The sequence below is a fragment of the Tamandua tetradactyla genome, chromosome 1 (assembly GCF_023851605.1).
Source record: "Tamandua tetradactyla isolate mTamTet1 chromosome 1, mTamTet1.pri, whole genome shotgun sequence".
Lineage (NCBI taxonomy): Eukaryota > Metazoa > Chordata > Mammalia > Pilosa > Myrmecophagidae > Tamandua > Tamandua tetradactyla.
The window spans coordinates 63,764,562-63,770,847 of NC_135327.1; the positions used below are offsets into that span (position 1 = coordinate 63,764,562).

The 6,286-nt window shown below is 42.7% G+C and overlaps 1 pseudogene; it reads left to right on the top strand.

Annotated features, from left to right (window-relative positions):
- Positions 1–1,096: 1,096 nt before the first annotated feature.
- On the top strand, positions 1,097–2,152 carry LOC143680809 (protein YIPF3 pseudogene; annotated as a pseudogene).
- Positions 2,153–6,286: the final 4,134 nt, after the last annotated feature.

Below are 6,286 nucleotides of genomic sequence, written 5' to 3' on the forward strand. Positions count from 1 at the left end.
GAAAGATATTTATCAAAATTAAGAAATAATATATAAACAAGTTTGTCTGAAGCAAGGCAGGTTAGCATAATACATGGCAATCCTCCAGTAAATAGTAGACTTTCCCTCTCACCATCATCATCATCTTTTTCTTCCTCTTTGCTATTTGTATTGTTGTGGTTCTTGTTATTGTATGAGAAGGGTGATGCAGTCCATCTGTTCTCTAGTTCTGCTGGAACCTCTAAAAAATCCTTCTTAGACCAGACAGATAATTTGATTACTGCCCACATGCACTACATTACTGTGGTCCTTTGAAAACCCACGGTGATTGAGAAGTTGGCCTTTGGAGCAAGATATTCCTGATTTGAATCCTGCTCCCATCATGGCTTTTTGTAGACCTTGTTCACCACTGGAACTTCTTTGACCTCTCTAAAGCTCAGCTTTCCCATCTGTAAAATAAGGTAAGTTAACTTCTGACAGGGTTGTGAAACCATTAAATGAATAATCCATAGAACATTCTTAGCACAGTTCCTAGTCCATAGTGCTTCTGGTGGTTTGGAACTGTATGCATTACAGAAAAACATGTTTCTAAAGTTAATCCATTCCTTTGGGTATTAACTAATTGTAAGTAAGACATTTGATGAGATTACTTCAGTTAAGGTGTGTCCCACATCCACCAGGATGGGTCTTGATCCTATTACTTTAGTCCCATATAAGCAGAATAAAATTCAGACTGTGAGACAGAAAGCCTCAGAGGGAATAGCTAAAAGATAATTATCAAAGAAACCCAGAATAGAGGGGCCATGTGCATTGCCATGTGACAGAGAAACCCAGGAGCAAAGACAGACAGCAGTAGCCCCAGAATGCCACAGTGTTTAAGGAGAAAGCATTGCTTTTATGATGCTTTGATTTGTAATTTTTCCTAATCACAAAATCATGAGCCATTAAATTCCCTTTGTTAAACTGGTATTTGCTTGCACTGCCAAATAGTCTAATATAGTGCTCAGTACATTTTTTTTTTCAGTACATTTTTGGAAACAATTTTTTCCTCACCTCTTGACACCACCTTCCCTGAGGCTCACATTTCCTCACTCTGCTATTGGAGCCCTTAAGAGACATGGCAACTATAGCAGCACCTGAAATAGGACTTGCCCAGATGGGGAGGGTTCAAAGAAAACATCCTGAGTGGAGGCTTAGTTGTGATTGACATGGAGAACATGGATGATACCTCAGGGTCCAGCTTTGAGGATATGAGTAAGCTGCATCAGTGCCTGCATGCAAATAAGATAGCATGGGAGGAGAGTGACAGAAAAGGAGAGGGAAGTAGATGCTAATGCAGCTACTGCTGAAGAAGAGGATGGGGAATTCCTGGGCATGAAGGGGTTTAAGAAACAACTGAGTCAAAAGGGGGCTGATCATCACAGAAGAGACAAGCCTTCAGGGCCTTCAGCTTATCCGCCAACATCAACATCCTGAGAACCTACTTTGATGTGGAGGCTGCACAGTACAAAGCAGGCTTCTGGAGTCCATGATCCCTATCAAGGTGGTCAATTTTCCTCAGAAAATCACAAGTGAACCCTATAGACCCCTTATACTGGACTTCACAATGGTTGCCATCCCCCATGGGATGAAGACATCTGACAGTTCAGGGAGTGTACTGACAGATATGGCAACTGGCACATGCTTCAGCTATTTGCTGAGCATCTCATCATTCATTTACTTCTTCACCTACCTGTGCAATGCCCAGATTACCATGCTCTAGATGCTGGCATTGCTGGGATATAGCCTCTTTGGGCACTGCATTGTCCTGTTCATCACCTATAACATCCACCCCCATGCCCTCTTTTACCTCTTTTGGCTGCACTTGGGTGGGTTGTCCACCCTGTGCATGGTGGTGGTATTGGTGTCCTAGATTGTGGGACCCATGTGGTGACTGCTTCTCTGCAGCACACTGACTAACTTACACATGCTCTTCCTGCTCTATCTGCATTTTACCTGTTATAAGGTGGTAGAAGGGATCCTGAACACATTGGAGGGCTCCAACATCCTGCCTATGCAAAGAGTCCCCAGAGATACCTCCACCAGGCTCCTTGTTGCTAGGTTGCCTTCAACCTTGCTCAATGTCATGGCAAGCCAGTTACAGAGACAACACAGTCACACTGGCCTGGCCTGAAATCCTAGTTGGTCCCCTCTCTCCCATGCTGTAGAGCAGAGGATGATCAAAGGACAGTGCTGGTGATATATGCCTCTTCAGGTCTGCAGCTGCCACAAGCTGTAGCTACTTAAGCATCTACTCACCACCTATTGGGATTTCTGATAGGCACAAGACAAGAGCTCTGCAGCCAGTGCAGAAAATGGGTGAGCCCCTATGAGGCCCCTTTACCACCTATACTTCCCCCTTCTTTATCTCTCCCACTTTGTCTTTCAGATAAAGGTTTGGCAATTAAAATATTGATTATTAAAATATTGATTAAGGTCTGAAAAAAGATGTTTTTACATAATTTTTAACTGCACACTTTGCTCTGACTGGGCTAACATTATATAACACAGCTTTCCTAGTGGAGTCATGGCAAGGATGTTACAAAAATGTTCGTTCATTAATTTAGTCAATAAATATTTGCAGATGGTCTGTTTTGTGTTAGGCATGTTTCCTGTTGCTGTCAATAGAGCAATGAAAAATATAAAATAATCCTGGCCCTCAAGGACCTTATATTCTAGGTCAGGGTGAGATATACATAATAAGTAGCTTATTTAAAACATGAGCATGTGTGGGTGCTATGGAAATGGAGTGAGCGTAAGATGGCACGAGAGGAGAGTGCTAAAAGAGGGGAAGGAATTTTTAAAGGTTTTCTTGCAGGGCACCACCCAGAAGACTAGCAAATATTTGAAGGAAGTACAGGTGAGGCATATAGATATTGAAAGGGAAGAGCATTCCATGAAAAGACATGATGCGGAAGTGAGTTCCTGGCGTGTTCAAGGAATACTTGGGGTGGAGGGAGTAAGCCTAGGGAGAAGTATGTATGAGTTGGCACTGGGAGTGGAGGAAGTGGAACTGGGGGAAGTGGTAAGAGCAGCTCATTTAGGTCTTTTTGGCCCTTCTAAGGTCTTTAAAATTTTTGTTCTGTGCCAGGGTGATTGTGGAATATGAATGGGAATAGATTGTTCAACTTGTATATCACACTTTTTTTTATTCTTATTTTTCCTTCCCTGCCTTCCTCCCTCCTTTCCTTCATTACTTCCTACTTCCTCCTGTCCATCTATCCTTTCATTCTCTCTCCTTTTTTTCTTCTTCCTTTTCTTCCTATTCCTCATCTCCCCCTCCTTCTTCTGGTAGATCAACAATCAGTTTTTCCCTCTAATCTCAGTTTTTGGCAGCTACGCCTCTGAACCTTTGGTCAATTTTATGATAATGTGAAGGGTGTAACTTGTGTGATTTCCAGGTTTGTGTTCTTTGTGTTGACAGCCGGAAAACTGGTCTGCACCAACTTTCATATCAAAGGAACCATTTCTTTCTCATGAATATATTGGATTGGCTAAAACTGACATAGTTAGCTGTACAACTTCTGCACTAAGTGACTACAGCATGTACCACCGCTGGCTATTACTCACTAGTTGTATAACATTTGGATTAATAGCTCTTTACACTACTAGGTGGTATGCTGTATGAAAACAGACTCTATGTGATGTTTCAAAAATCAATATTGTGGACTTCCAGGAAGATGGCCAAATAGAGTAGCTTGGGATTAGCACTGCTCCATGGAAAAGTTGGAGAAGGGAAGGGAGGGCAACTGAGGTGGTGATTCAAGAGTGCAGCTGACCTGGGAGAGCCTTCTGCACCACATGGGACAGCCCTGGTTGCAGAGGCCAAGGAACTGAGAGGCAGAAAGCTGGAGCCTCGTGCGGAGGCATGGAACCATGGAGCCCGCGGGTGTGCAAGGATGGGAACATGGGACTAGGAAGTAAGACAGGCTGCATTCTTTGGACGCATAACCATCACCAGTGTAGCTGTGACTGGCAACTCACCCTACACATCATGCACCCAAACCATGTCACCCACTCCCCTTTTCTCCACTCCAGGGACCCCACCCCACCAGCACCCAGTGCGCAAATATTCTCTCCACCTCCACACCAAGTGCAGCCCAACCTATCTCTCCTGCACCCCTCCCAAGCACTACCTGCCCCACCCTGTACCCTGTGGGCTGTTGTCAGTGCATGAAGGCTGCAGGTGCTAACCTCAATATCTAGGCTATCCCTGCCCCCCGCCTACAGTGTCAAACAGCCTCACTCCATCCCCCGAGCTCTGAGCATTCGTTTATGGCACTCCCAGGCCCACACATGCACATGGCCCCCAATCATATCATTAAGCTCTGGGAACTCACTTTACAGCAGTCCTAGAACCACACATGTGCATGACCTGAGCCACACTTCCAAGCTCTGAGAAAGTTTCAACCTGCACAGCCAGGTCACATCTGCCCCCAATTCACAAAGGCATAATGCTGACTTGCTGCCACAGCTCTATGCATGCACACAAGGGGCTCTGTGTCTTAGAGAAGTTCAAACCAGGGTTACACCTCCCTGACTGGTACAACTGCACAATTATATCCTCCCTGCCTGTTACGTGCCCATGTTTACAAGCATCAGTGTAACATCCCCAACCTGCACCTATACCTGCCCTGAAACAAATCACTGCACTGAGTGCCCCACCTTGTGCCCTGCTCTCTCCTGTACAGTCATCCTGCAAACACAAGGCATTAGACTACTGAAATAAATCAACTCCCAAAGTAAATCAATAAAGATATTTACATGCCATGAAGACAGCAGATCACTAAGCATATCACAATATACGCAGATATAGCCCTGCCTAATGAACAAATTAAAACACCAGAGGACACACAGATGTTAGAACAACTAGTCAAAGATGTTCATACAACTCTACATAATAAAATAAGTGGGATTACAATGACATAAAGGACATCAAAAACACAGTAGTAGAGCACAAAGAGGAATTTGCAAGAATAAATAGAAAAATAGTGAAAATCACAGAGATTAAAGACTCTGTTGGCCAAATAAAAAACACACTAGAGGCACACAACACCAGATTTGAAGAGACAGAAGAAAGAATAAGTGATAGAGAGGACAGGATAACTGACTTTGAAGACTCAAAACAGAAAATGACAAAAAAGATGGAAAAATTTGAATTGGATCTTAGGAAAGGACAGAAAAAGCAAAGTGCACAAATAGAAGGATCATTGGTGTCCCAGAAGGAGAAGAGAGGAGTAAAGGGCCAGGCAGAGTAGTTGAGGATATAATGGGGGAAAACTTCCCAGCCCTCAAAAAGGACATAAATATATAAATCAAAGAATCCCAACAAACTCCAAGCAGAGTAAATGCAAATGGGCCTTCCCCAAGACACATACTAATCAGTCTGTCAAACGTTGAAGAGGAGCAGAAAATCCTGAAAGCAGCAAGAGAAAAAAAATCTACTGCATACAAGAGAAACCACCTAAACTGAGTTCAGACTACTCAACTAGCACCCTGGAGGAGAGAAAGCAGTGGTACGATATATTCAAGATATTGAAAGAAAAAGACTTCCAGCCAAGAATTCTGTACCCACCCAAATTGCCCTCCATAACTGGAAGAAGACTAAAGTTTTCACAGACAAGGAAGTCCTGAAAGAATTTGTCAACAAGAGACTGGCCCTACAAGAAATACTAAAAAGAGTTCTGCTGGCGGAAAAAAAGGACACAAGAGGGAAGTCTGGAGGAGGGCACAGAATTGAAGAGTACCATTAATGGTAATTTAAAGAATACAAAGAGAAAGAGGGAAAAGAATATGTAGATCTGACAAATACAATAAAAAAGATAAGATGGTGGAATCAAGAAACAGGTTTTCAGTAATAACTTTGAATATTAACGGACTAAACTTACCAATTAAGGTACAGATTGGCAGAATGGATTAAGAAACATAATCCTGCTATATGCTGCTTACAAGAGACTCATCTTAGACACAGAGATAAATATATTAAAAGTGAAAGGATGGTAAAAGATCTTCCATGCTAGTTGTAACCAAAAGAAAGCAGGAGTAGCTAAACTAATATCAGTCAAAATAGACTTTAAATGTAAAGACGTCATAAGAGACAAAAAAGGACATTATATACTAATTAAAGGGTCAATTCACCAGGAGGTGAATTTATGCTCCCAATCAAGAAGCTCGAAAGAACATGAGACAGACATTGGCAAAACTGAAGGGAGTGATAGATGTTTCAACAATAATAGTAGAAGTCTTCAATACACCACTCTCCTCTATA